Source organism: Lathyrus oleraceus, chromosome 7 (assembly GCF_024323335.1).
Source record: "Lathyrus oleraceus cultivar Zhongwan6 chromosome 7, CAAS_Psat_ZW6_1.0, whole genome shotgun sequence".
NCBI lineage: Eukaryota > Viridiplantae > Streptophyta > Magnoliopsida > Fabales > Fabaceae > Lathyrus > Lathyrus oleraceus.
The window spans coordinates 276225193-276231192 of NC_066585.1; the positions used below are offsets into that span (position 1 = coordinate 276225193).

At 37.9% G+C, this 6000-nt stretch overlaps 1 non-coding gene across 1 annotated transcript; it reads left to right on the plus strand.

Moving 5' to 3' along the window:
- The first annotated feature begins 3771 nt into the window (after positions 1-3771).
- Positions 3772-3878, plus strand: LOC127109784 (small nucleolar RNA R71). The gene has a single exon (XR_007797036.1). It is a non-coding gene; the product is annotated as a small nucleolar RNA R71 (small nucleolar RNA).
- Positions 3879-6000: the final 2122 nt, after the last annotated feature.

The window sequence follows — 6000 nt, forward strand, 5'->3', positions numbered from 1 at the left end:
CTATCACATTTCTTGACAGCAGCATGCACATCCTTCCATATGTTTGGCCAATAAAGACCGGCTTGAAGGATTTTAGAGCAGGTCTTGGATGTATTTGCGTGTCCACCATAGGGAGCGGAATGACAATGTTGGATTATACTTTCTATCTCTTCTTCAGGTATACACCGACGGAAAATACCATCGGGGCCTCTTTTGAAAAGTAAAGGGTCGTCCCAATAATAATGCTTTATGTCATGGAAGAATCGTTTCTTTTGTTGGTAGGATAAATCAAGTGGAACTATTCTGGCGGCTAAATAATTGACAAAGTCGGCGTACCATGGTGTAACGCATACAGCCAAGGTGGTCTCTACTTGTTCATCAGCTCTATTTTCTTCCAAATTAGCTATAAGTTTATCGTACGAGAAGTCATCGTTGATCGATGTTCTTTCCGGTTCCAGATTTTCTAGTCTAGAAAGGTGATCTGCCACTACGTTTTCAGTTCCTTTTTTATCTTTGATTTCCAAATCAAATTCTTGTAACAACAAGATCCACCTTAGGAGTCTAGGTTTAGCGTCCTTTTTTGTTAGGAGGTACTTAATGGTAGCATGGTCAGTGTAAACGATTATTTTAACTCCGACCAAGTAAGAACGAAATTTATCTAGTGCAAATACTACTGCTAGAAGTTCTTTCTCGGTCGTGGCGTAATTCATTTGTGCTTCATCTAGAGTTCTACTTGCATAATATATGACGTGAAGTTTTTTATCCTTTCGTTGTCCTAAAACAGCGCCTACGGCGTATTCACTTGCGTCACACATTATTTCGAATGATTCATTCCAATCCGGAGTCTGCATTATGGGCGCGGAGATTAATGCTTGTTTAAGCGTTTGAAAAGCTTCTAAACATTTATTGTCGAAGATGAATTCAACATCTTTCATTAATAATCCGGTTAGAGGCTTAGTTATTTTAGAGAAATCTTTAATAAATCGTCGATAAAAACCGGCATGTCCTAAGAAGCTTCGTACTTCTCTCACAGTTTTCGGAGGTTGAAGGTTTTCGATTACTTCTATTTTAGCTTTGTCTACTTCAATTCCCCTATTTGATATAATGTGTCCCAAAATAATTCCTTCTTGTACCATAAAGTGACATTTTTCCCAATTAAGTACTAGGTTTACTTTTGCACATCGTTCTAGAACTCTTTCTAGGTTCTCAAGGCATTCTTCAAAACTTTATCCGCATACGGAAAAATCATCCATAAATACTTCCATGATGTTTTCGAGAAAATCGGCGAATATTGCCATCATGCACCTTTGGAAGGTTGCAGGAGCATTGCACAAGCCAAATGGCATTCGTCAATAAGCGAAGGTACCAAAAGGACATGTGAACGTTGTCTTTTCTTGGTCATCAGGATGAATTGGTATTTGGAAGAAACTTGAGTAACCGTCTAGATAGCAGAAATGAGAATGCTTTGTTAATCGTTCTAACATCTGGTCTATGAATGGTAAAGGAAAATGATCTTTTCGGGTTGCTTTGTTTAGCTTTCTATAATCAATGCACATTCTCCATCCCGATTCGATTCGTTTGGTTATAGTTTCTCCTTTTTCATTTTCGATAACTGTTATACCTCCTTTCTTTGGTACTACGTGTACAGGACTAACCCATTTGCTATCAGATATAGGATATATGATACCTGCCTCTAATAACTTCGTTACTTCCTTCTTCACTACCTCACTCAGGATCGGGTTTAGTCTCCTCTGATGTTCCCTAGAAGTTTTACAGTCTTCTTCTAGCATGATGCGATGCATACAAATAGAAGGACTTATCCCTTTAAGATCGGTGATGTTGTATCCTAGTGCGGTTGGATATTTTCTTAAGATATGTAGGAGTTTTTCGGTTTCGAGTTTTCCTAGGTCTGCATTAACTATCACTGGTCGTTCAAGTTCTGAGTCTAGGAATTCATATCTTAGGTTTTTAGGAAGTGTTTTCAGATCGAGGGTTGGTTTCTTAAGGCATTGCGTAGGATCCGGTGTTATTGCTAAACAATGGTTCAGTCTGTCTTCTACACGATAGTCAGATGATTTGTCATTTTCTAATTTTGTTTCTTTTATGCATTCATCGATGATATCCATGAAGTAACATGTGTCATCTATTGCAGGTGCTTTCAAAATTTTGGAAAGAATGAACTTAATTTTCTCTTCTCCTACTTCGAAAGTGAGTCGTCCTCGTTTTACGTCTATGATAGCACCGGCGGTTGCTAAGAAAGGTCTTCCCAATATAATGGGTGTAACTTCATCTTCTCTTATGTCCATAATTATAAAATCGGTTGGGATGTAGAATTGACCTATGCGCACGGGAACGTTTTCAAGAATTCCTACGGGATATCTAACGGAACGATCTGCTAATTGCACAAACATTTTAGTTGGTCTTAATTCTCCCATTTCAAGTCTCTTGCATATGGACAAGGGCATAACACTGATACCGGCTCCTAAATCGCATAAAGCTTTGTCTATGACAAATTTTCCTATGTGACATGGTATAGAGAAACTACCAGGATCTTTAAGTTTAGGAGGCATATTTTGGATTATCGCGCTGCACTCAGCAGTGAGTGTAACGGTTTCGCTATCTTCAAGTTTCCTTTTATTAGAAAGAATTTCTTTTAAGAACTTAGCATATGAGGGCATCTGTGTAATAGCTTCTGTAAAAGGAATGGTGACGTTTAATTGTTTCAGTAGGTCAACAAATTTTTTAAATTGGCCCGCGTCTTTGGTTTTAATTAGCCTCTGAGGATAAGGGATAGGTGGTTTGTAAGGAGGTGGAGGTACATAAGGTTCTTTCTCTTCTACGGTTTCCTTATTACTCTCTTCCTTTTCCTTAGGTTTACTTTCTTCCTCAGTTGGCTTTTTAGAGTTTTGGTTTTCAATTCTTGGATCAGATGGTCCTTCTACCTCTGTTCCACTTCTTAATATAATTGCATGAGCGTGGCTTTTCGGGTTAGGTTGGGGCTGTCCAGGAAATGTACCAGTTGGGGCAGCGGTAGGCGCTTGTTGTTGAGCTACTTGTGAGATTTGTGTTTCCAGCATTTTGTTATGGGTAGCCAGGGCATCTACTTTACTTGCTAGTTGTTTAATCTGTTCGTTAGTGTGTACATTCTGGTTTAAGAAATCTTTATTGGTTTGCTGTTGAGAAGTTATGAAGTTCTACATCATGATTTCCAAGTTGGATTTCCTAGGAACGTTATTGTTAGATGTAAATGGGATTGGCTTTTGATATCCAGGTGGTATAGCTGGGGCTTGATTTGGATCTTGGCCTGGTGCGTATAAGGCACTGTTGCTCTTATATGAAAAATTAGGATGGTTCTTCCAGTTTGAGTTATAGGTATGCGAGTAAGGATTTCCTTGTGCATAGTTCACCTGCTCTGCTTGGATTCCTGTTAGGAGTTGACAATCTGTAGGAGTGTGACCTTGGATTCCACAGACTTCGCAATTTTGAGTTACGGCAACCACGGTGGCTGGAGGTGATACATTTAAACTTTCAATTTTCTGGTCAAGAGCATCCACTTTTGCATTAACATGATCAAGGCTACTTATCTCGTACATGCCAGTTTTCGTTTGAGGTTTTTCTACCATTGTTCGGTCGCTTCCCCACTGATAATGATTTTGGGCCATGCTTTCGATAAGTTGATAAGCGTCAGCGTAAGGTTTATCCATAAGCGCACCACCTGCGGCGGCGTCTATTGTCAACCTTGTGTTGTACAAGAGACCATTATAGAAGGTATGAATTACTAACCAGTCCTCTAAACCATGGTGTGGACAAAGTCTCATCATGTCTTTGTATCTTTCCCATGCTTCGAAGAGAGACTCGTTATCTTTCTGTTTAAATCCATTTATCTGGGCTCTTAGCATAACTGTTTTGCTTGGAGGAAAATATCGGGCAAGAAAGACTTTCTTCAACTCATTCCATGTGGTGACTGAGTTGGAAGGAAGAGACTGAAGCCATCTTCTAGCTTTATCTCTTAACGAGAAAGGAAAAAGACGAAGTCAAATTGCCTCTGAAGTGACACCATTAGCTTTAACAGTATCAGCGTATTGAACAAATACGGATAAATGATGGTTTGGATCCTCGGTAGGATTTCCAGAGAATTGATTCTATTGTACTGCTGGTAACAGCGAAGGTTTAAGCTCGAAGTTGCTTGCTTCGATTGCGGGTGGAGCAATACTCGAATGCGGCTCATCTTGTGATGGAGCGGCGTAATCTCGAAGAGCACGAGCTGGTTCTGCCATCTCGGGTATCGGTGAAGGAAGAATATTTTTAAGATCAACAATTTCGATTGGAGGAAGATTGTTTGCAGTACGATACTCTCGAATTCGTCGTAAGACTCAGAGATATCGTTCAACGTCGTTGATTCGTAAGTAATACGGTTCGCCTTGTGAGCGAGTGTGTGGCATACAAATCAACGAAAGAAAAAAATAAAAATTGCCTTAGTCTCTACAGCGTAACGGAAGAGTTACGATATTGACTAAATAAAAGTCCCCGGCAACGGCGCCAAAAACTTGATCGCGACTTTATGAGTCTATTGGGGTATTAACTGCAAGTGCACAGTCTAATCGCGTAGTAATAAAAGATATCGATCCCACAGGGACTTATGAATCGATATACCGTTTTCTAGGGTTACTTCGTAAAGCTAAGGCGGATGATACTTTGATGATTAGGGGGAAAAGTAAAACTAAAATAAGATCTAGATTAAATATCAAATATAGCGGATATCGGTATGTAGTTCGTCGTAATTAGGGAATCAAATCTTCGTTGGTTTCGTAGTTTTAAAATAAATCTTTTCAGTAGACACTATTAATTTAAAAGCCTTTTCTCAAACTCTCGCTCTGTTGAATAGACTATGACTTTATATTAACGTGCGCTGTCACTAATTAGTTAAGTCCAAAATCACTTTTTGAAAACAATAGAATCTATAGAAACTCTTTTTAAGAAAATACTAACCATTTAAACACCCTTGTCTCAAACTCTCGCTCTGTTGACTTAGATTATATAATTAAACTTAAATGCTTAACTCTCGTCCTCACATTTAACCTTTAAAAATACTTTTTGAAAATGATTAGAATTTAATTAATTCTAAAAATTGCTTTCGCCCTGATTTAAAATTAATGTCCAATTTACACTGTCTAGTTAAAAGCTCAAACTTTCGTTCTATTGATTTTAACTTCTTTATGTCTTTTACTCTCGTACAAAAACTTTGGTGTCAATTCTGTAAATTGAGACCATAAAAAGAGTGATTGTATTTTTAAATAAATTTAAACCAACTTAGTTTTGATTCCTTCATTCTGCTTACTTTACATACCGATATCTAAGTTTATTTAGCCAGACATGCTAAACAAGCCTAAACAATAATTATGCTTACATACAGCCATATCAGACAGTCAGTATAAATAAATAACAGTGTAGAGCATATATAAATTAAAAAAATAAATTAAAGAACCTGTAAAATTAATAGAAATCTTGATTGTTCTCTAACTTCGATGTTTGAACACTCCACCACAAGCCGGTTGAATTTGTTCTTCACAATCTTCGATCAGACAGTAAAATAAAGGCGAAGGAATAAAATACTATGATCTAACGTAAGGTTAGACCCAGTAAAAAATTACACAATAGTTTCCGGTGTAGAAACTATTGTGAGAAAATTAATTGAATGCTTGAAAGATTGACTGGAAAAGAAAAGAAATAAAAATTGCTAGGAAAGTAAAGTGCTGAAAGAATTAAAAAGGCAGTAAAATAAATGCAGTGCCGAAAACTGGAAAATTGAGAGAGACCGAGAAAGCTGCAGGGTTGGATCCTTGGCTCTATTTATATTACTCCAATTTGTAACCGTTTCCCACAAATTCCTTCAGTAAGTAACCTTCACGCTTCAACGAGTCAAACTGAAGAATAGGCTCAACGTGCCTCTGTTGCGCGTCAAAAGCCAAAAATATAGGAGTGGAGTGTGACGTTCGTCACATCATGTGTTACGCTCGTAAC